At 38.9% G+C, this 25,421-nt stretch overlaps 1 protein-coding gene across 1 annotated transcript in view; it reads left to right on the top strand.

Moving 5' to 3' along the window:
- Nucleotides 1-1,187: 1,187 nt before the first annotated feature.
- Nucleotides 1,188-25,421, top strand: part of STAG1 (stromal antigen 1) — a 425,667-nt gene continuing 401,433 nt past the window's right edge. Inside the window, 1 exon segment of the mRNA XM_036851044.1 lies at nucleotides 1,188-1,383. The gene's annotated coding sequence lies outside the window, so the exon portion shown is untranslated.

Here is a 25,421-nt window from a genome sequence, read left to right as displayed (position 1 = left end):
GGAGAGAAATCAGAAATAGGGGTAATCTACTGGAGACTGGCCGTTAAGACTATTAAAAGAGTTGAGCGATTCTAAGGCAATACAGAAATAGAGCTGGGTATAGTAACAGAGATTTAGTCATAAATGGGGCTGATGACCTGGGAGACTAAGGATTCACTTTTGTATTCAAAGTTGTGAGTGGGTGAAAGGTAGCAGCCACGGCCACAGAGAGGCGGGTGGAGAGTAGGGAAGAGGCGACATTCAGCGGCATATTTTGGTCATGATCTCACGTTAGTCAACTGTTTCCCTTTTGGCAGCTAAAAGGCTAGGATTTTCACGTCCATTTCACAGCTACTGACAGTAGTCCTAGGCTGTGGAAGTTGAAATCTGATTCCAAAGCAGAGGCTATATTTTCCCAGTCTACCTACATTCTTGACTCACTAACTAGCCAATGCTGCCGCCTTATGCAAAGCCGGCACCACGGAGAAGATCTGCTTTACAGAGGCAGGGACGACGCCAATCGGCCTGCGGCGAGCAGTGTTGGGTCTAGATCGGCGGCGAGGGAGGTCCCAAACAGTTCTCGAAACCTTTTCACCCGCGCCGGGGGAAGCGCCTCGTCAACAATAAGTCGCTAGTACAATGCTAAACTCTGAGGCCCTCGTCAAACCTAAGAGAGGCGGGAGCACAGTTTTGTGCCGCCACCCACTCGCGTTTCCGCAGAGCTCGTCCCGGGCGGGGGATGGGGGTAGCAGGAGCCGGGCGGGGCTGCGGGGAAGCGCCAGTCCCGCGACCCGGGGAGGGGCCTCGGTGAAGGGGCCGAGGGCGGGTTTCCCTCCCAGGTCTCGGAAAAGCTCCAAAAATGGCGGGCAGCAGCTCAGCTAGCGGGGCGCGCAGGCGCTGCCGCAGCCATCCTTCCGCCCGCCTCGGGCGGCCACGAACCGTCCACACCGCCCTCACTGAGAGGTATCCGCCGCTCGCGATTGGCTGAGCTGGGCCAGCGCTCCGTGCGGGGGCCGGGCCGCCACGCAGCGGCCACGTTTCCCGCCCCGCTGGCGCGCGTGCGCCTAATCCCCACAGGAAAGCGTTTGCGCGCGTCCCCGCCGCGGCCGCCAGCTCGCGCCTCAGCTCCCTCCCCTTTCCGGGCAGGTCCGTCCCGTCAGCGAGGCAGTAAGCACGGCGGCCAGCAGAGGGCGGTCCGGACCCAAGTCTGCAGCGGCGCCATTGGCGTGTGGAAAATGCCACCAGATGGCGGGTTAGGATTGCAGCTCCGTTGAAGGCGCGGCCCCCGCTCCCGAACCCCCGGCGACCACCCCGTAACAACCCCCCCACATCGGGAATAACACACCGGAGACTTTTGGGGGGAAACTAGGTCGACGGCCGGCTGCGCCCGGATGGGCAGCTGAGGTGAGTGCGGGCGGCGGCGGCGGCGACGGCGGGGGGCGGGAAAGAGGGGGAATGCGGCGGCAGCGGCGCGGGGGCTGGAAGCGCCGATCCAAGATGGAGGCCGGGAGAGAGCGAGAGAGCGCGATCGGGGAGCGGGCGGGCCGGGCGCGGGCCCCGCGCGGGGGAGGGAGGCCGCGCGGGCCTGTGCGGGGCGCGGCGGTCGCCGGCCGTCCGGGAGCCGGGGGGAACGACTGTGGGCGCGGCGGGCGCCCCGGAGCCCTGGTCGCTCCGCACCCCTCTCGCGGGCCCCGAAAATTGTGCCCCCGCCCGTTCAGGCACTACGGCGACGGGCGCGGAAGCCTTTGTGGCGCGCTCGGGCCCGCCGCCAAGCCCGCCCTCCGCCCCCCCGCCTGGACTCTCGGGACTCGCCCGCGCCCGGCGGGGCCGGGCCGAGGCGGGCTGGTGCGAATGCCGCCCGCCGCCCTGCGTTTCTGCGGTGTTTTAGCGGCGGTGGCGGCGTCACATGACAACGAGCTCGCCTCGGCGGAGGGGCCGGGGGGTCGCTCGGCGTGGCGGCCGGCCCAGGCCTCTTCTCGGTGGGGTGGAGCGAGGGGCTGGCGCTTGGGGCAGAGGGGACGTCGAAGCCGGGCTTTCCCGCTGTCTGCCCTCCCCGCCCCCGACGGAGGCCTCCTTGTGAAACGTGTCCAGGCCGGAGCACTGCCCCGCTAGTTTGCCAGCCCCCCGGGAGACGAGGCCAATAAAAGTTGTTTTCCCTCCTTTCTCGGGGTGGGGGGGTGGTGGTGAAGAGCTGGGAAACTGGAGTGCCTGGAGTTGGACCTGGGCCTCGATTGGAGGGTGCAAACTGGGTGCTTCTTGTGTGCTGTAGGGACTAAGAAATTTTCAGGTTTTAGGATTGTCACGTCACCCCTTCCACCAACATTTGAAATTTTATCGATTTTCTTCACATTGCAGAGAATCGTGCCCCGGGCGTATAAATCATGGGATGGTTTTGGACGCTTATAGACTCAAAACGATGCTGTTTGTATGTGACGACAGCGAATTATTTGCTGTTAAAGTCGATGTTAAGATGATGAATATATGGTTTATTCCTTCTCGTGGTTGTGACTAGAAAGGACTTTATTTTGCATCTCTTAGCAAACATAGTGTTTATGAAAGTATTTGACTTGGCATAAAGAAAAGTTGTGTGATTTGTAACTTACGTGGAATTTGACTACACCTTTTAGATTTTCGTGTATCTTTTTAAGAAAATTGCAAATTCTGATGGTGAAGCACTTAGGAAAATACATATAACAGTGAAAATAAAAACCTGTGTATTGTATGATACATTGTACCACGTTCTCATATTTATAACGTACGAAATGTTCAGGCTAAAAAAATTTGCCCAACGGGGGAAATAGTGAAAGATTCGGAAAGGTTGTTTACTTGCTTTGTATTTTTGAGAATAGTTATAACACAAGTTGTTTGCTATCTAAATAAAGTACTAGAAAACCGACAAGCGTTTTGCTAAGGTTTTTTCATTACATTTCAAAATGTACATTAAGTTTATTCAAATGGTCTACCCATGGTCATTTTTACAACCAAACTACTTTTGAGTGGAAATTTCTCAGTATCCACTTTAGTTTTGACCTTCTGACAAAGCTAAGGGGTATTTAAATAGATGTGAAATACGGGAAATTGTTATGTTACTAGGAATGCTTCCCTTGAAGACAGTATACAGGTACTGTTGGTTTGAATGGCTCTTTTAAAGCCTTAAGGGGGCTGTGGTAGGGGAGAGAGAGCCCTGGACTGAAGTTACTTTAAACATACCCTAGGTTTGTGATCTTTGGGGTGTCACTCTTCCAGCCTTTCTTTCCTCATCACTAAAATGAAGGTAATAAATTATATGGTAGTTGTATAACAAGCAGTGTATGGAAAAGCCCTTCTTAATTATTAAAACTGTAAAAATTTATGTAATTTTATAGTTTTAATCTTTTCCCTTGATTCTAGATCTGTATATCTTCATAATCTGTATCTGTGAGGAGATACAGTGCACTCTGGAGAAAAAGATGTCTCTTCCCCCTTTTTATCCTTTTCTGCTTTGTCTTATGTTGATGGAGTGTATTAGTTTTCTTTTTATGTATAGCAAAGTACCACACATTTACTAGCTTAAACGGCACCCATTTATTAGCTCGCAGTTTCTGTAGGTGAGAAATCTGGGTACTTTGGGCTCTCTGTTCAGCATCTCACCAGGCTAAAATCAAGGTGTTAGCTGTGGCTGCAGTTCTCATCTGAGGCTCAGGACCTTCTTCCATGCTCACTACTTGTTGGCAGAATTTCCTTGTGGCTGTATGACTGATGTTGCCATCTTCTTTCTAGCTGTTGGCCAAGGACCTTTCTCAGTTCCTTACCACATGTTCATGTAGGCATTTCACATCATGGCTGTTTGCTTTCATCCAGGCAAGCAGAAGTCAGTTGCTCTGGCTTACTCTTTCTCTGTCCTTTGGACTACCTTTTAAGACCCCTTTTTAAAGCTGATCTGATTTGGTCAGACCCACTCAGGAAGATCTCCCTTTTGGTGAACTCAACTGATTAGGGAACTTAAATACATATGCAAAAGTCTATTTGCCATGTAACAGTCACAGGAGAGATGTTCTATTATATTTACAGGTCTCTCCCACACTCAAGGGGAGGGTTATATACTAGGGTGTGGGTCATTGTGGGTTGTTAGAATTTTGCTTGCCATGGGGAAAGAAGTATCTTTACAGTTGCTTCTTTAGAATCTGGATGTACAAGAAGAGCACATAGGCAGAGCAGTATAACCCCACCTGGTAAGTTTACTCATACTGGTTTTGTCTTCATGCTTTTTCCTTTTTGTATTTCATGGTACCTCAGTTAAAGTGCGTCCCTCTATAAAAGCATTTTATTGCATTTAGAGGAAATTAAAAATAAAAGTTAAAAAGTTAAGTAAAAAGAAAAAAGGCAATAGAGATTATCTAATTCTCATTATTGTTTGATATCTATTGTTTTACTCATTTTAGGGATGAGATTGAATCTCAGGGAAGTTAAGAAATTTAAATGCCTAAGATCACACTCTTATTAAGTGACAGGTAGATTCATAAACTCATTACACCAGACATTTGCTGTGGTGTGATTGGTCCAGCAACTTTTGAAGAGGGAATTATGAAAAAGAATAGTTATTTAAAATAGAGTAGGGATATTATTGGTGGACAAAGAGGGTAGCAGAAATTGGTCATGGTATGCGGGAGGTTTAACAGTCCAAGAAGCAAAATACCTTCAAGAGGAGGCAATTAGGACAGTTTTAGTTAAGAATAACAAGATTTAGAGACTATAACCAGGAGTTAAAATTGTTTGGGAGATACAGCTTAATTTCTTAATAAAGAGGTAATATAGTAAGCACTTGGAAAATCTTTGTTAGCTGAATTAAAATATGAATCTCTAGAATTTAGATGATTCTTTGTACTGTGACGCTCTGTAGGGAGGAGTAGGAAGCAGAGACCTAAGAGGATGCTCTTGCATAAGCCCAAGAAAGAGATGATTCTTGAGGTGGGAATTAGGATGTATCTACAGAGAAGGAGGGATCAGTTTTCTGTCATTTTGGTAGTCAAGAGGATAGGATCCCAACTTCCTATGTTCTAGTGCTGAGAGAAACCTTGTCTTATTGACAAATGTGATTCTTTTTAAGTGAGCTTTAAGTAGGTCATAGACCAGTTCATTTTATAGAATCCTTTTTTTGTTTCACTCCTTATTTCTTCTTTCAGGTTTCTTCTCCCTCTTCTAATTCTTTAAGCCAGTTAGTGCTTAATGGACATCTCAATCCTACCTTCTTTATAAGATACATCTTTAGTACTGTGGGCCTAAATGATGTACCAGTTAGTTGCCCAAATTTCTCTAAGGAGTTTTGCTGTAATTAAACAGCTCTAGAGGTGGCTTTTAACTTGCTAGAAGCTCAGAGTTACAAAAACATTTTATGTTGTGACCCAGTACAAACACACACACCATGGAAATAATGTCTAACCTTTATGTGGTACACGCTGAGTTTTTAATTTTTTCTTTTTTTAAAATTAAGAATGCTGGTTGCAACTCACCTATGTGGTATCATGACTTACAGCAACCCACAGCTGAATTATAATCTCATTGGTAATTGGGAGAGTGCAAAGTAGAACCATAAGAAGAAATCATTTCACTTCTATCAGATTGGCAAACATTAAAAATTCTGATAATATCAAGTGTTAATGAGAATGTGGGGAAATTAGACTCCCAGTTTTGGAGGGACATAGTCATTTTGCAAAAGAAAATGACTTTTGTAGTAAGTTGAAGAATACATGAACCATAAACCTAGCAATTATACTTATGTCTTTATATTTCTGATGAGAGATATTCTTGTATGTTGGGGTAGGTGAACAAAAATATTTGCAGTAGCCAAATTTAGCAGCAAAGTGCTCATCATTCTACCACAGGTTTTCAAACACCAGTGGTGGTTTTCAAATGTTCATCTTGATGCCTAGGATAACCTCACTTGATTATAGTATATTATCCTTTTTATGTTTAATATTTTGTTAGGGCTTGAGGATATTTCTTCATCAGGGATATTATTTTGTAGTTTTCTTTGGTTGTGATTTTTTTTCAGGTTTCAGTATTAGGATTATGATGGCCTCATAAGATAAGCTGGGGAGGTGTTCCCTCTACTGACTGAAAGACTTTGTGCAATATTCCTTGACTGTTTGGTAGAATTCATCAGTGATACCATTTGAACTTAATTTTTTTTTTTTTTGTGGGAAGACTTTTGGTAAATTCAAATTCAATTTTTTACTAGACATAGGGTTATTCAGATTTTGTTTCATCTTATGGTAGTTTTGTTGTATTTTTAAAGGAATTTGTTGACATTAGTTGTTTATACGATTCCCTTGTTATCCTTCGATTGCTTGTAGGATTTGTAGTGATATCTCTTTAATTTCTGGTGTTGTTAATGTGTTCTTTCTTTTTTTTCTTGACCAGTCTAATTCTTGGTTTATCTATTTGTATCTCTTTTTAAAAATAACATTACTAATTTTCTCCATTTGTCTTTTCTCTCTCGTTTGTTTCTGTTCTTTATAATTTTCTTTCCCCCATGTATTTTGCTTTTCTTTTTCTAGCTTATTAAAGTGGTCATAGATTTCAGACATTTCTTGTTTTCTAATGTAAGCATTCAAAGCTATAGATTTTCCTCCAAGCACTGCAATATCCCACAGATTTTGGTATTTTTATTATCTTTTAGTTTGAAATAGCTTCTGATTTGCTTTGTGATTTCTTTGTTGACCCACGGATTATTTAAAAGTGTGTTGTTTAATTTTCATGTATTTGGGATTATTTTAGATATCTTGTTATTGATTTCCAACTTAATTTTATTTTGAGGTCTTGAGATATATTCTGTATGATTTTAATCTCTTTAAATGTACTGAACCTTGTTTTATGGTTCATCATATGGTTTATCTTGGTAAATGTACCTTTCACACTTGAAAGAATATGTATTCTGCAGTTGATTAGATTAAGGTGCTTTGGTAGCATTTTTCAAATCATTTATGTCTTGGGTTTTGTTTTATTTGTTTGTTTTGTTTTTTTAGTATAGTTCTATTCAGTTGCTGAGAGGAATGTTAAAATATCCAACTGTGACTGTGGAATTATCTGTTTCTCCTTTAATTCTGTTAATTTTGGCCTCATGTATTTTGAAGCTCTGTTATTAGGCACATAGAATTTATGATTATTAGGTCTTTCTGATGAATTGGGCTTTATGAAATGTCCCTGTTTATCCCTGGTAATAGTCTTTGTCTTAAAATCTGCTTTTTCTGATATTAATATAGCCACTCCAACTTTCTTGAGCTTACTGTTTCTGTAGTGTATTTTCTTCCATCCATTTACTTAAAACTCTTTTTTCCTTTGTATTTAAAATGTGCCTCTTGAAGGCAGCATATAGTTGAGTTTTGCATTTTTTATCCTTTCTGACAGTATGGAAGTGGAATCTGTCAGTTATAATAAACATTGATTATGTGCTAATGCCTGTCAAGAACTGAAAGTTCTGAGATTTTACCCTACTTGCAGGCTAAGTTAATCTGCTACAGTTTAATGGAGTCATGAGACTCCTTGGTCAGAGATGAAGAACAGTGCATTACAGCAATAGCAGTAGCCACAGCTATTAGTGTCAAATCTTGGAGCCCCAGTTTGTACACGGTAGAGTGAAGATGTGACACTCGCACATGCATTGGGTTGTGTTAGAGGAGGGGAATCCCAAGCTTAGAGAAACTGGAATCTTTATAATGGGTTGTAAGCATACCCGCTCCTTTTCTCTGAGGGAGATGCTATTTCTCTTTTCCAAGATTCTACAAATATACTTGAAAAGATTGGATCAAAGGCAGTCGGTGCCTCTGTTTTCAAGATAGGCAGAAAAACAAGAGACCCATGGAGAATTGTCTTTCAAAACTGCCCAGTGAATTTTCTCAATTTCCTCTATGTTATTAGCTTAGATTTTTCTTTTATTTCTTACATGGCCCCAACCTAGCTTTCCAGCTCTATCTCTGCACTGTACTTCTCTGTAGGTTTTATGCTCTCACCAATTAGATTACATACTTATATTCCCCCCCCCACCCCCACCCCATGTCTTTGTTCTGGGGTATAATGTGTGTGTAAGAAACACTCATTGAGTGTTTACTGTGTACCAGTTAATATTTTACAGTAACCCTCTGAGGAAGTTGTTATTATTATGTTGCTGTTATCTGTTTTACAGGTTAGATTAAACTTATTTAATCTTAAATTAACTAAATTAAGTTTATTAGATTTGCTTAAACCTCTCAAGTTTGTGATGAGGGAGGGACACATTGTAGAGAAGTTTTTGGAGTACTCTGTTTCTTGATGTTAGTAGTAGTTACATGGAGTGTTCACTTGATAATTCTTTAAACTGTTATCTAGATTTTATGTATTATGCTGTATAATTGATATAGCTCACAAAGAAAAGAAAAACAGAAAAAACAAACACTGAGTTGTAGAATCTGTGTAAAATCTTTCCTGATAACTTCAGCCAACAGTTATCACTGTCTTTGTATTTTCACTTACTGCAAATGCATTATTGCATTTATTGTTGGCACCATAAGATTTGGTAAGTGGTGGTGTTCATAAGGCATGGTATTATGTAGACTAATTGTTCCAAGGCCAGACAACTAATAAATGAGAGAGCCAGGATTTAAACCCAGACTTACTTTCAGAACCCACACTCTAAATCTTTTAAAAGGGCATTTTTATCTCAGCCTTATTTATGCTTTTTGTAATCCTTTGCATTTTGAAGTTTATTTTACAGAGATTTGGTTTTCTTTCTTTTTCTATCATATAACAGTCATGAGGTCTTGAGTAGAACATTTAATTTCTAGAGGCCTTAGTTGTCTTATCTCTGTGATGGGAATCCAGTTAAGATTCTTTCAGCAAATATTAATATGAGTGCTTACTTCATGACTAGTAGTGAGTATACAAAGTTGTTAAATACATAGACTTTGCTTTTAAACAGCTTCTGTTTTACGGAGAGAGATTAAAAACCAAAACCAAACCCCAAAGCAACAAAACAAACAAATAGGGATACTACCTGAAATGTTGTGAGGGCGTTAGGTTCAGGATACTTTGGAAGCATAAAGTGCAGAGGTAAGAGGACAAGCCCTTCTCCTTGTCAGGTCCCCCCAAATGATAGATTATTTTTAATGGGTCAGGAAGAGTCGGAAGAGTTTTTCAGGGTAGTCCCTTTATTTTCTAATTGAGATAACAATACTTAAGTATTACCTGTATTATTTTTAGGCTCTCTGACAAGATTTCTCTTCATAATTGTTGAGTTGGTTTAAAGGTTCAGGTAGAGGTTTGAGACACCACTGCTTGTCTCCTCAATCTTAGGCAGAAAAAAAGTTTTATACATAGTCGAGCATAAACATGACCTGATTGTCTCTTTTGAGGTAACTGATTCCCTCTGTTATTCTAAAGCTCTGTCGATTCTATTATATCATGTTATTATTTTTTCTTATTTCATTTAGAGTACTGAGAGGTAGGCTTTCTCTGTTCTCCAGTAGAGATAGTACAAGGTAGCATATGTGCAGAAATTCTTACAACAGAATGCAAGATACAAAAGCTGAAGAATATCTTAAGCTGTGTTCTGCTTTATTTTTAAAGCATAAATTAACTTTCAGTAAGAAAATGCCTTACCTTGTACTGTTAGGGATAGTTAAAAAGTTTGTATGTTCACAGATGAAGGAAGCATTATCACATGATTAAGGGCTAAGAAAGCCATTATACATTGTCCAAGAGAGTTCCTGACACCTGAATTACACGGCCTGTGTCAAATTCTAACTCAGCTCCTTCCTAGGCATGTAAACTTGGGCAAATTCTTTAACCTCTCTAAATCTCAGTTTTCTCACCTGTATAATGGAAGTAATAAAAGCATGTCTCATGGATTGCTGTGTCAGTTAAAAAGTTAGCTCTTAACTATTAGACTATGTTGCATTGTATATAAATCCAAAAGACATTAATCTTAAATTTAAAAGGTGAATAAAATTATAATCCAGATAAGTCATAAGATTACTTTCCAGAAGCAAATAATTTTAATTAATTGGTTCTTATTAGCACATAAAGCTAGTTTAATAATAAACTATTAATGAGAGAGGTCAGAGGATGAGGTATTCAGGTTAATAGAGAGGTGAGAGTTATAGCCAGAGTTTTCTGCTTATTGTTAAACGTATTTTAAAAATCAGGCTCTTTTTTTCTTTAGAAAGTACTGTATCTTGGAAAGCCATTGTAATGCTTCCTTGGTAATTGAGAAAATTTGAAGACTGTATCAGGATTTTTATTTACGAATATTAGCTTTGCATGTATAATTTTGGAAACAAAGAGACTTAGGAATGAATCTTTACCAAAAGCAAAACGTAATCTTGAAGGTTACCTCTTCAAGTTCCTAGACAAAGTAAGATGGTTAGATAGCTGCTTTTCCTCTCATAAAAATGGGGTAGAGGGAACAAAACCTGGATTAATCTGAGTTTTTTAAAAAAGTTTTGGATATTTAATATTTTATTTTATAAATGTAAAGGGAGTGTGATATAGGAGAGAGAAAACTAGTATAGGGCCAGTGACTTGAGTTTTACTTACAGCTTTACCACTAACTGGCTGTGTGTCTTTGAGTCACTACTTCTCTGAGCCTCAATTTCTTCGTTGTAAAATTAGTTTCCAAGATTCCTGTAAATTTTTTAGTCTGTGTTGAAATAATCAGGAGATCAATTCTGAATCAGGTAATGCAAAGTTTTTGATTTTAAAGACTTTAGTTTTGAAAAACCTAAGTGTGTTATCAGCAGGCCCTTTTGTCTCATCTTCCAACAGGTTATTAGAATAATTCATGCTTTCCCCTAGCTGATTAGTGTACAGACCAAATATGTTAATATTTAGATAGTATTTATGGTTTTTGGTTCCAGCTATGGGTGTGTGTTTGCTTCTTTATTTGGTGAGAAAGAGATAGATTAGCAAGTGTCTTCATATAATTTTAGTCATTGTGAGTCATTCAAACGTTTATTGAACATCTACAGTGAGCCATACACTGTGGGTATAAAAACATTAAAGCACAGTTCTTCTTTTCCTGATGTACAGAGAAGGCGATTCAAGACTCAGAACTTAGGTGTGATAATAACCTTCTCCAAAAATCCTTTCCAGACAGCCTTATTGTCCCTTCCTCCCATCGTCTCTCCCTTTCTCAAATCCAGGATCGATCTAAGGGCTCTTCCTTTGTGTTTTAGTGGTAGGCTGTGCCAGGGCTGCCATGACTGGTTGTGGAATTGGTGGTGCTCTGCATAAAGGTGTCATGGCCAAGGGGCTAGGTGGGGGCTGAAATCCAGGTTTCATTCTGCTTGACCAACTGTCCATTTGCTTTTTCAGCATTTTCTAATTCGCCTGCCCAAAGGAGGCCTTTTCCCCCAGTTCTTGCAAAACAGTCTGTATATGGTAGCAGATATCTAACCTGTGCGTTAGTATACCATTAAGAATATTCTGTAGTGTGTTTTTTTTGGCAGATAAGTTTTATAGTAGGTAATAAATGCCTTGAGGTGGTTTGTTGAAGTGAGCAAATGCTTTCTGAAGGCAAATTCTTATATAAGTTTTGAAAGAAAAGTGAAAGTTAGCCAAGCAAGAGTGGGATGATGGAGATGGGAATGGCATTTCAGGTGAATATACAGGGACAATGTAGTGATGTAGTCTAGAACTCAGTGGTTCTTAAATTGTGCTCCCTGCCTCAGCAGTATTAACATTACCTGAGAACTTGTTAGAAATACAAGTTCTTGGTCCTCACCCCAGTCCAACTGAATCAGAAATTCTTGAGATAGAGACCAGCAATTTGTGTTTTAACAGTGATTCTAATACAGGCTGAAGTTTGAGAGCCACTACTATAGCCCACTTCTTGAGGAAGCATTATTTGAGTGTGTGTGAGGAGCTTGGGGTTACCTATAGAGGAGTGATTAAAATATAGAGCTGTAAGCAGTGACCAGAGTGCCTAGTGTGCCAAACTAGAGTTTGAACTTTGTCCTTAGGCCAGTGGCTGCACATTAGAATCACCTGGGAGCTTTAAAAATATACCAAAGAATGGTTGGGATCTACCCCAGACCAACTGACATCAAATCTCTGATTTTCTGATGCACAGAGGGTTCTGAAGTACATAACTGTCAGAACTTGGTTACTGATTATAATAGTACACATGTTTATTGAGAATGTGTCAAATACTATGTCGAGTAGCATGATAATAAACACAGCTATCTTACATAGGTATTACTCACATTTCACAGAGGACGTAAAGTACCTTTTCCCAATATTACCTAGCTAGGAAGCGGTGGATTTGAGTCCAGGTTTTTATAACTCTAAAGTCTAATCTCCTAAGCAACTTTTTTTTTAAACCTGGAGTTCATAAACTTAGATGGGAAAATAATATTTTCATTTTCCCTAACCTCTGAGATTTAGCATTTTCTTCAACTTTGAATGTAGGCAGCAAATCACAGTTGTATGAGCATTGCTGTAACTTTGTTACCAATAGAAATCAGAAATATTTTCATATTAAATTACAGATGTTGCAGATATCTCAAAATATCTTTTATCCTAATCAGTGCTTTAAAATTGGGCCGTTAGACCCCCCTCTAGATCTTTTGTTTACTGTGTTAAAGAAGCACATACAATACTGTATCACAAATTTTTTTTGATATGTTGATCATTATATTTGAATATAATTAATAACAAATTCCTTTTCTAAGTATGATAGCCTTTGCAGAGAGTGTTTAGTAGAGCAAGGTAGACAGGAAATAAAAAAATTGTTTTGTTATCTTGTCGAATAGAGATCCTTAAAAAAGTCTCTCTTTCCTTCACCACTTCTCTTTTATTTGACTTGTTAAATAGACCAAAACCCAAGTTCTTTGTTACCTGTCAAAGTTATTAGATTAAAAACTCCTTTGGGTTTAGAGTGTTTTTTTCCTAAGCACTTCTTAAAAAATTAGAGAAGATATGCATTATCTCATCAGGCATTCTAACTATCCTGTAGTCTGTTATAGTGCTGTTTAATAGAACTTTCTGCAATGATGGAAATGTTTTGTATATGTGCTATCCATTATGGCAGGTGTTAACCATAATGATGCAAAGAAGCAAAATAACAATAACATTAATAGTTAACATTAATAGCATTAATAGTTAACAGTATTGGTAACATTAATAGTTAACAGTATTCTCTATATACCAGGCACTGTTTAAGCATTTTACATACATTAACTTGTGTGATCCTTACAACAACCCCATGAGGTGGGTAGTATTGTTAAGTCTTAGTTTACAGATGAGGAAACTGAGGCATGGAGAAGTTAAGTGATTTTCCAGAGTTCACGTAGCTAATAATTAGCAGAACTGGGATTCAGACCCTGGCAGTCTGGCTGCCTTTATGTTTCCTTTATAATATATTGCTTTACCACTTTCCTCAGACCTCCCACCCCAAATGCATATACAGAATGCTGTCAGAAACAGTATATTAAAAAGGAATTTAAGATAAATCATTTTGTTCTAATTATTAGCTAAAAGTTGTGCAGTTTCCTATAAGGAGACTTGTATTTGTATTAGATGTATTAGGTATTTTTAGTAACCAACACTGATATTGTTAAACAGTAATTTATATTTTTCCTGAATTTAATTTAAAGCTGGGTTCAGAAATTGAATATTCATATGGTTATTTTGTTTACTGAAGCTAATTGAAGTATAATTCTGAAGTCATTTTATGATAAATTGGCTTTGCTTAACGGATATTTTGCTTTCCTCAGTCAACATACATATATGAATGACTAACCTGTGTTACACCTAGTATGGTATGTTATGTTCCTGGAGGCCTGGAAGGGGAGAGGTATCTCTTAGGTACAAAATTACATTCTTACTGTATTCAGGGCGAGCTGGTGGTAGAGTGATATTAAAAGGGGCAAGAGAACTGTCATTTTTCAGTTATCTGTATAGGTGTTGTGCTTGGTGCTTTACATACAAAGCCATCAGTTATTGAATACAGGTTGTTTACCACACCCATCCAAGTGCTTTAGATTCATTACATATGTCATTTAATCTGCACCCAGTGCTTCAGAGAACATGATGACGACAAAGATACTTTATGGATGAGGGCTTTGTTAGTCTCTTCCTCTCCCCTCCCCTCTCCTCCCTCCACTTCAAGGGAATGATCATAAATATAGGTGGGGAATGAGAGGGGGGTGGAGTTGAAGTTATTGATACCAACTTATCTAGTATTTAAGGTTCTCGAGTTAATAAATTTGTTCATTTCATTTTGCCTAGATGCTGGAAATAAGGCAGACAAGGTATTTGTCCTCATGTGAGAGACAGTCAATAATCAGGTAAACAAAATAACCATACACTGTGTTAAAAGCTGTAAAGGGAACAAGTGAGGTACTGTGATGGGTAATAATGAGATGCTAAACAGAGTCAGGAAAGGCATCTTCGAGGATGTTAAATTTAAGCTGAGCTTGCACATAACCTGGCAAGAATGATTCAGGCACAAGGAAGAGCAAAGGCAAAATCTATAGCAGAAATGCTGTGGTATTTTAGGAACTGAAAGGTCATTATGGAGGGAGCATAATGCAGGAAGAATATAGTGGCTTCACCTGAGGTTAGAGGGGTAGGCCAGAATCTGGATTACATAGGATACGTTTGGGTGAGCAAGGCTCTAAGGACTGCAGATTTTATTATAAGTAAAATGAGAAGTCACTGGAGAGTTCTAAGCAGAGAAACATTTAAGAAACATCCCTCTAGCTCGGTGATTCTCAACTGTGGGTTATATATTTTGTTTCCAAGGGGACATTTGGCAATCTGCAGACACTTTCAATTGCCACAGCTGGGGGTGATGGTGTATGCTACTGGCATTAGTGGGTAGAGACCAGGGTTGTGGCTAAATATTCTGCAATAGTACAGGACAGGGCTTCCCTGGTGGCGCAGTGGTTGAGAATCTGCCTGCTAATGCAGGGGACACGGGTTCGAGCCCTGGTCTGGGAAGATCCCACATGCCGTGGAGCAACTAGGCCCGTGAGCCAGAACTACTGAGCCTGCGTGTCTGGAGCCTGTGCTCCGCAACAAGAGAGGCCACGATAGTGAGAGGCCCATGCACCGCGATGAAGAGTGGCCCCCGCTTGCCACAACTAGAGAAAGCCCTCACACAGAAACGAAGACCCACCATAGCAATCAATCAATCAATCAATAAATCTTTAAAAAAAAAAAAGAAAAATACCCCCAGAGTTGTGGGTTTATTTATAATAGTACAGGACACGCTTCCTCCAGCAAAGTATCGTTGGCCCAGAATGTCAACGGTGCCAAGGTTGAGACACCTCTAGCTGAGGTGTGAATGTTGGATTGTGCTGGGGGTGGAATGGAAGAGGGGAGGGTTAGGTCGTTGCAGTGTTCAGGTGATGGTGCCTGGGCTGTGGTTGCAATAGAGGTAATAATGAGAAGTGTTGTGATCCTTTATGTGTTTTGGAAGTGACGAGTCAAGAATGATCTCCAGGTTTCTAACTTTAAAAACTGAGTGAATGGTGGTGCCATCCTAAGATGGTAAAGAGCAGGAATGAAGGGTTCTAATTTTTAAAATCTTATTTCATGGAACCTGAGTTGCCGTTAAGAGACGGCACAGCACTATTTTATGTACAATAAGAAGGAACATGCCGTATGCCTCTGCAGTCTATAATTGGTCATAGCAGCCACTCATTGCTTTGAAATCTTCTATCCCCAGAGACTTGACAGTTTCTTCTGCCTTCATTTGCATTGCTTGGCATGTGATAGGCTGTCCTTTGGCATGTGTCTCAGTAACAAAGCATAATACAACTTCATCTACTTGTGGCTGTTCTCATATCCCATAAATCACTTTATCGTTGCTTTGCGAGAAAACATGGAATTGGGATTATTACTAGCAATAATGAAATTTGATTTGCTAATCTCAATTTTTGTACCTTTTGTACACAGTAACTTTTCAATGTCAAGACATTTTAAAGGTAGTTAAACTCAACATGCATGAAACTAACAATGCAGATAACAGTTTATGACAAGGTGAACAGCTATGTCTGAGTTATGGATGAACAATGACAGCTAAGTTTAATTACTCTGTCCAGCACAATTACAAAATGCCATTGGTTGTGAGATGCATCTTTACCTCAGAAATGTTAAAATAGGGGAAAATGCATATATTAGAGTGGATGAAATACAGTAGATGGTGAGAGGCATCCCATACCAGCCCATTAAATGTATGATATGGGTTGAAATGGATTGATAGCACTACTGATGGTCCTAGTGTTAATAGTATAAATGGTTTCTGTGTATGGACGCTCACCTTTTAAAGATCACTGGCAGGTGAAAATTTGCATTTGCAATGAGCTGTTTAGACAGTGGTAGAATTTGTTGAAAGAATGGATACAGAGGGTGACAAGTAAGAAATAGTTCTTAGGCAATATTGTAGAAGCTAAGTGATGAAATTAAAGCAATGAAACTCCATGTGTATGTGTGTTTTGAGGCTGTATGCCAGTACTAGCAGCACAGTTTTACAGAGTAGAGGTATAGGCAAATACGTCTTAATTTTGGCTAGAGAACCTAGCTGCCGTTTTTTTCAAATTGCACTATAATTTCTAGTTTAACTTACATAGCTTTGGTAAACAGTTTGCTAACAGTTTTGCTGCATCGTATTAAGAGGACAGTAACTATCACCTAAAACAGATACTGAAAGTTTATTAACCAAAACAAAGTTCCTGTGTGTATAAATGGTGTGTGTGCACATGTATGTTAGTAATGTTTCTTTGACATGCAAAAACCAAATCTCTTACTACCACCACGCTTCACGAAAACAGCTGTGGCTCTTTAGTCCAAACTGTAGCCAGGCATCTCAGAAACATCAGGTATTCCTGTGAGGTCTGATAGTGATTCTCCGCCCCCCCCCCCCCCCCCCCCCCGCTAATAACCATATTGGTTAAGTTGCAAATACCCTACTATGACTTTATCTTACTTGTTTGGCACTTAATTAATACTGTTTGTATTGTGATAAACTGATAATTCACATGTGGCTTTCTTTTCTATACTGTGAAGTGTCTTCAGGGTAGGAACATGTTGCTTTTGTGTGCTCCATAGCAGCAGAGCAAGCACATTGCTGGGCAAAATAATAGACACTCAATAAATGGTACTTAAATTCAACCAAATTAAATAATTTAGATTCATATCATATACTAAGTTTGATTGTTATGATTTAAGCCTTTTTATTAGAGATTATTTCATTACAGCTTCAGATGTGCTGCAAACATCATTCTTTGCTGAGATTAATGCCTTTACTATGCTGTTTGTTCCTAAATCTTTCCAGCCACCTTTTTCCTGTTGACTTTGTTACTACATTCATTTATTACATATTGTTACTGACCAGTTTCACTTTAAGGTCAAGCTAGACAGAGCTTGGAAATAGAAAATAATTCTTTTGTCATATGACCTCACTTTAAACAGATACACACACACCATTAAAGGGTGGTATACTGATGTATGGGGTGAGCGATATGCTTACAGTTAAGAATTTTGGTAAAGGTTCATTGATTCACTAAGAAATTTGGAAACTTCCTTAGTTAAACTATCATTGGAAAACAAATCTTTGGATTTACATAGAAATGTTGAGGAACATATAAATTTGCAATTATAATACTTTAAGCATTTGACCTTTTCCATTTGGAACCTTTCTAGTTCCTCTAAAAAAGGAAATTTGAATTGTTAGGCAGGCATTCCATTTTCTAAAATAATAAGAAAAAATGGTGCTTTGCTGTAAAAGACCTATTCATGAATTTCTGCATATGTTGTTGAATTTTTTGATTTCTTTTTGAACATAGACATTGACAGTTTCTTTTCAATCTTATAGAGCCTTCTAGTCGTTTGACACCTCTTTTGTCCCCTTCCTGCCTTAATTTTCTTAGGTAGCTTGGAACCTTATGTAACTTTTGGAATATGCTGAGCTGCTTTGCACTTTTGTCTCTTCATTGCATCTGTCTAACCGATACTCAGCCACAGATCAGTTAATCTTTTTCATTTCTGTGTACCTGGCTCTGACCTGCTGAGCACATCTGGAGAAAACCTTAACTTTGCAGACTGGAGCCACTAAATATTCATGCTCACCAATCTTAATTGGACCCTCAACATTACCCAGTAATTCTTCTTTTTTTCCTAGTTAGTTCTTTCTCATTTCTCATAGCAGTTATTTAAAAATTTCTACTCTCTTGTAGCCCCCTTACCTAACCACTTACCCTCTCTTTCTCAGTAGACGACCTTATCTATTCATTGATAAACTTGGATTTAATTACTATTTTATTTTTGGAAGATGTTGAAATGATTGAAATGAGGCTAGGATAGAGATTACTCTGACATTTGTTTGCTATGCCCAACCCTTGAAAGCATACAGCAAACTAAGAAATTTTAGAACAAAATTTGAAATACGTATCTCTGTAATAATTTTGGTTGAATCTACTGTGGGCTAATTTTAGTATAAAATCACTTTTCCAGTTATACTTACATTCTTGGAGTAGTCTTATGTTTTGAAATTTAAGATTAAAAGACGTTCTTCTGTGTTGTGTTAAAGGTTCCAAATAAATATCTTATGCCAGCTTTAAAAATTGCCATGTAACTTGTTAATACATAAAGTACACTGCTCATAAGTTTGATGAAGTTTTACCATGTAACCACCTCCCAGATCAAGATCTAAAACATTTCTAGCACCCCCAAAAGGTTCTCTTCTCAGTTATTTCTCCCTCCCCTCCCCCAACCTATTCCAGCTTTTGTAGCCATCAGTTAATTGTGCTTTGGCTTCTTTTGCTCAACATGATGTTTGTGAGATTCATCCATATTGTGGCATGTACCCACAGTTCCTTTTTTATTGCTCTGTAGTTTTCTGCTCTATGAATATACCAAAACGTATATCCTTTTGTTTTTGGTGCATGGACAGTTGGGTTCTTTTCAGTTTTGGGCTGTTATGATAAAGCTACTGTGAACAATCTTGTACAAGTCTCTTGGTGAACATATGCCCTTATTTTTTTTGGATACATATACCTAGAGTGGAATTGCTGGGTCATAGTATACTTCTCAATACCTCTTTTGTAATGGAACCAAATCATTAACTTCACCCCTGTCTATCTATAAGTGATTTTATTTCTTTTGGTAAAGAATACAAAAAGAGCATTAGGTTTTCTAACAAGATTCTAATAGAAGGCACTTCCTTGTTTTTATTTACATATAAAATTAAAATTTTTCATTTGGTTCCAAATGGAACTGTTTTTGTTTCTGTTAGTACTTGCTTCAATATTGTTTATAAGTCTTTATTTTATTTATTTATTTTTGGCTGCATTGGGTCTTCTTTGCTGCACGCGGGCTTTCTCTAGTTGCGGCGAGCGGGGGCTACTGTTCGTTGCGCTGTGCATGATTCTTATTGCAGTGACTTCTCTTTCTGCAGAGCATGGGCTCTAGGCGCGCAGGCTTCCGTAGTTGTGGCACATGGGCTCAGTAGTTGTGGCACATGGGCTTAGTTGCTCCACGGCATGTGGGATCTTCCTGGACCAGGGCTCGAACCCGTGTCCCCTGCATTGGCAGGCAGATTCTTAACCACTGCACCACCAGGGAAGTCCCTGTTTATAATCCTTTGTTTATAAATTTCCTTCCTTTATTCAAATTTGAGCATTTCTCTCTACTATAGTTTATCTTAATCTCTGTAAGATTATGTATCTTATTTATTAAAGGGTTTCTGACTGCTTTTAAGACTGCAGAAAATAATCATTGATTTTTCTGGTAGAAGCACAGGCTTTCTTGGTTTTATTGGGTTGGCCTTTTAGACACTTGCAGTGTCTAAAGTGGAAGGAACAACTGGATTTGGAGACTGGAGACCTGAATTGTAATCCAGGTTAGTCCATTTATTAGCAGCATGTCTTTTTGTGAATAACTTTAACTCATGGACTCACTAGTATTGGGAATAAGCATGTGTGTCCTGGTCATCTCAGAGGATGCTGGATTAGTAAATGGGCTACTGTAACAGTGCTCTATGAACTATGAATATAAGCAGTTGTCTTTTGGGGGGGACATTTTTTATGTTTGCAGATTTCTGAGCAGCATTCATCTAGTTTGTAAAACAAACAAAATACAAATTGCAGTTTTCAGAGGCATGCAGCAGGGCAGAAGAGTGTCTCTAAGGAAGGCTGACTGCCTGATGCGTCAGTTCTTAAGTGTGGCAGGAACTGATGAACTATGTAGCAGACTCTGGTTCTCAGAATTGATATGGTTAGAAGTTCAATTTATTATTTAAATGTAGGAGTGATTTAGGTTGCAGGTGAAGTCTGAGGTATAAGTCAGGGTGTCAGGTTATTGATACACATTGAGAAATGTAATTTTCAAATGAAGTGGACTGTCCGTGCTCATCAGTCATTTCATTTTCCTCCTGTTGGAAAACCTATGTCAGACACAGATTATAATCTGAAGATTGACCAGTAAACCTGGAATTAACCCAAAGTGAGTTGGATCATCTTAGTTTTCAGTATTATTGAGCTGTGATAGCCTGATATATATGTCTGAACTACAGCAGATCTGGGTCAGAACACTATCCAGAGACAGTGTTGGAGACAAACTGCGAGATTTAATTTGTTTCAACACTCTTCACTATTCAGTTAATTTGGTTTCAGCTTTCATATAGTCATGGACAAGAGCTAGGTCCTGATTCCCATGCCACCTTGTTTGTATTTTGTGTATTTACTTTTTCATTCTACAGATGATTTATCTCTTGATGTTTGATTCTCTAATTTAATTCTCACTGTGACTTTACCTCAGTTTTAAAGGAGCCTTTTCTGTGTGTCCCATATACTGCTTCACTAGTGGATTTAATCTATCCTTGCAAAGTTGAGTAAGACATACGTTGCTTCTAGTGCCCCCTTACTTCTGGATATAGGAAGAATAAGGATTTTGTAGTCAAGCCTGGATTTCACTATTGGCTCTGACATCTATTTAGCTGAGATTTTGGTCAGGTTACTTCTTAAAGATCAATCTTTCCATTCATTCATCATCTCAGAGGCACTGTAGTCCCCCTGCTCCTCCTTCCTGTCTTTTCCCTTCTCCTTTACAGTTATATTGAGGTATAATTTACATAACAAAATACTCTTGTTTTTAAGTATATAATTCAGTGATTTTTAATTTACAAAGCTGTGCAACCATCACCACAGTCTAATTTTAGAATATTTCTTTTTTTTTTTAACATCTTTATTGGAGTATAATTGCTTTACAATGGTGTGTTAGTTTCTGCTTTATAACAAAGTGAATCAGCTATACATATACATATATCCCCATATCCTCTCCCTCTTGTGTCTCCCTCCCACCCTCCCTATCCCACCCTTCTAAGTGGTCACAAAGCACTGAGCTGATCTCCCTGTGCTATGCGGCTGCTTCCCACTAGTTATCTGTTTTACATTTGGTAGTATATATAAGTCCTTGCCACTCTCTCACTTCATCCCAGCTTACCCTTCCCTCTCCCCGTGTCCTCAAGTCCATTCTCTACGCCTGTGTCCTTATTCCTGTCCTGCCCCTAGGTTCTTCAGAACCTTTTTTTTTTTTTTAGATTCCATGTATATGTGTTAGCATATGGTATTTATTTTTCTCTTTCTGACTTACTTCACTGTGTATGACAGACTCTAGGTCCACCCACCTCACTACAAATAACTCAATTTCGTTTCTTTTTATGGCTGAGTAATATTCCATTGTATATATGTGCCACATTTTCTTTATCCATTCATCTGTCAATGGACACTTAGGTTAGATTAGAATATTTCTATCACCCGCAAAAGAAACTCCATAACCATTTGTAGTCACTTCCCATTTTCATCCCTAAACCTAGGAAACTACTAATCTATTTTCTGTATCTATAAATTTGCCTTTTTTGGATAATTCATATAAATGGAATCTTAAAATATGTGGTCTTCTGTGTTTGGCTTTTTATATTTAAGTGGTTTTGAAGGATGATCTATATTATAACACATTTCAGTGCTTGCCTTTTTATTGTTGAAGAGTATTCTTTCCATTTTGTTTATCCATTCACCAATTGATGGTCATTTGGGTTGTTTCCACTTTTTGGCTGTTGTGACCAATGCTGTTGTGAAATTTGTGTACAAGTCTTGGTGTAGATATTTTCATTTCTCTTCCACTGATACCTTGGAGTAGAATTGTTGGGTCATATAGTAAATTTATATTTAACATTTAAAGAGATTGGCAAACTGTTTTCCAAAATGGCTATACCACTTTCCATTTCTGCTTATCAATGTATGAGATTTCTGAATATTTTGGATGTCTTTTTGATTAGATTTTAATATCACACATGATATTAGCTGCCATAAGCAAACAAGAATCAGAGCATCACAGGATTTTACTACTCTAGCTAGAAAAAAATATTAAAATTATACTTACGTTAAATGCAAAAATATAGTGCCGAATGTTTAAATACCTAGACTTTTACTAGGTGAATGTAATTATTTGAAAAATTTCAACACAGCAAGACAAAGCATTCTGTAGAACTGTGGCCAAAATTTATTACTTTCTTAAAAATAACTTTTAATTATGGAAAAACCTAGAACATGCAGATGAAGACAGAGTAGTTCAGTGAATCCTCACATACTCATCACCCAGCTTCAAAACTGTTTTCTTGTCCAGTCTTTTTTCATCTATACCCATATCTGTTCCCCTCTCCCCCATATTATTATTATTTTTTTCCCCATATTATTTTGAAGCAAACCCTAGGCATCTTAAAGATAAAGCCATTGTCACACCTAAAGCCATTAGTAATAACTCTTTACCAAGAATTTACTGCTTTAGAAGAGAGATGCAGAAAGAAAAATTTAAGTATGTCTACATTTAAAAATGGAAATACTTAAAAATAGATTTCCAACTCAGGAATTGGAGTGAGAGAGAGAGAGTGAGTGTGTGTGTGTGTGTGTGTGTGTGTGTGTTTTAAAGAAATGTCTCCCTTTTTAGGGATTTTTCGGTCCTATGTTTTCCTCTTCTCCCCCCTAGAAAAAAGTCATAACAAAGTTTTGAGGGTGTAGAGACTGGGGTTGTTTTCATTTGGTCCATTTACATGAGGATAAGTATCTTTAGAATATAGAGTTAGGTTAGAAGGAATTTGCCACTTCTCATTGGATTCACTTTATTGCAGCTTTAGGGAAATTGTTTTTGTCATTTACATTCAAAATTGAACTCCTAAGTTTTAACTTTCTGTATTATGATTTCTGACTAGGATTATAGATCCACTGGATACTCCCAGATTCATAGTCTGTTTTTTGTTTTGTTTTCTGAAAAGACTACAATTTTTCTTTTCCTGGTACATAGAATTTTTTTCTTATTAGTACTGAAATACCTGTAACATCAAAGTCAGTGGTAACTTTATGATAAATGTGGGCTTTAAGATTGTCTAAGGGTTAAAATGAGGTTAAGTAAGTGCATGTGGATTTTTTGGGGGGTGTGGGTGTTGGGTAGGGTTGACAAGACTGTGTGGCATCATACTCCATGCATTTACAAAGGAGAGCAACGAGAAATGGAAAAACAGAGGGCAACTATTTTATTAAGTGCCTGTTATATACAATTCATTGTGATAATCCATTTACATAAATTCCTGCTTAATCCTTACGACAGTGCTGGAAGGGTTGTATGTATTACTATCTTCATTCCTAGCCAAGGCTCAGAAATGTGAAGTGTTTTGCAAAAGATATAGATTGTTATCCTTACTTTATAAGTGAGGCAACTAAGGCTTGCAAAAGTGTAGTAATTTGCAGAAAGTCTTACAACTAGTTACTGTTAGAATTTGAGTCTAGGGCAGTCTTAATTTGAAAGTTCATGCTTCTTTCTACTATGGGCAGTTGTATACCAGGGAGAGAATGCACAGACGTTTTTACTCTTTTTCTGTCTTAAGCATCGTAATGTTAAGAGCTGCTTTGGCCAATTAGTTAATTAGAATATTGTTGTAATATAGCCATGTTTGTGGGTTTGGTTAGTAATTCATTTAGGCTTTACAAAAAAGTAGAACTTGAGTTATTTTTTTTATCTGCATGGCTAAATTGGGTTTGTGGAATAAGCATCCCAGAAGCACATGGTCAAAGCAATGGGTCATTGACTTGTTTTCAGAACTTCACTTATTCAGGTACAAATGTCAGCAGTTTTGCCATTTGCCAGTTTTAGATTAAAAACTTTTGTTTAGTGTTGCACCTGGAACTATTCCTTAGCCACTGGTGGTTTGCGTATCACTCATTGGAAAACTCAGATTTGGAAGATTTAACCCTAAGGGTTTTATCTTTTTTCAAGATAAAATAAGCTGATAGAGAAAGATTGAGCTAAGGAAGGTGCAGGCATTCATACTAAGCAAGAGCAAGACCAGAGCAGAAAGCATATGAGACCAGGCCCAAAGTGACTTCTTTATCTAAGCGATACGATTCATATCAATTTATGTATACCTTTTATACCTTTTTTAGCTACAGTAATTGTCTAAGATGTCTAGTAGATTTTTGCCATTTATTTGCCTTTTGAAAAGAGCTTTCAATTGTGAAATAAAACACAAAGTGCATCAAACATAAATGTACTGCTTAGTTATTATAAAGTAAACATTGTGAAACTGATTTGGTCAGGACCCAGAACATTGTCAGCACTGGAGAAGCTCCTCCACTGCATGCCCATTTGCATTACAGCTCCATCCCTTTATCTTAAATGAACAGTTATCCTGATTTTCTTGGTTATAATTTTCTTGTTTTTAAAAATATTTCTGCCTCTTTAGTCTTTATCCCTAAATGTTATAGCTCGGCTTTGTCTATTTTATAGAGGTTCACATGGACAGAATCACACTATTTTTTTTGTGTCTTGCTTCTTTCAGTCGATAGTGCATTTGTGAAATTCCTCCAGGTCGTGTGGACCTATAGTTCTTTTTTTTTTTAAATTAATTTATTTATTTTTGGCTGCGTTGGGTTTCATTGCTGCACACGGTCTTTCTCTAGTTGCGGTGAGCGGGGGCTACTGTTCATTGAGATGCGCAGGCTTCTCATTGCAGTGGCTTCTCCTGTTGCGGAGCACGGGCTCTAGGCACGCGGGCTTCAGTAATTGTGGCACGCGGGCTCTAGAGTGCAAGCTCAGTAGTTGTGGCGCACGGGCTTAGCTGCTCTGCGGCATGTGGGACCTTCCCTGGACCAGGGATTGAACCCATGTCCCCTGCATTGGCAGGTGGATTCTTAACCACTGCGCCACCAGGGAAGCCCTGTAGTTCATTTATTCAGTATTCAATTGTGTGATTATGCCACAATTTATCCATTCTACTGTTGATGTACATTAGATTATTTTCAGTTTGGGGCCATTACAAATAACAAATAACGCTTCTAAGAACACTCCTGTATATATTTTTAATGCACACGTGTTACCATTTCTGTTGTGTCTATATCTAGGAGTGAAATCTCCTGGTCCTAATGCATGTCATC

Source organism: Balaenoptera musculus, chromosome 4 (genome assembly GCF_009873245.2).
Source record: "Balaenoptera musculus isolate JJ_BM4_2016_0621 chromosome 4, mBalMus1.pri.v3, whole genome shotgun sequence".
NCBI classification, from domain to species: Eukaryota; Metazoa; Chordata; class Mammalia; order Artiodactyla; family Balaenopteridae; genus Balaenoptera; species Balaenoptera musculus.
The sequence above is the reverse complement of the archived record's forward strand: the minus strand, read 5'-3'. Positions and strand labels throughout refer to the sequence as shown.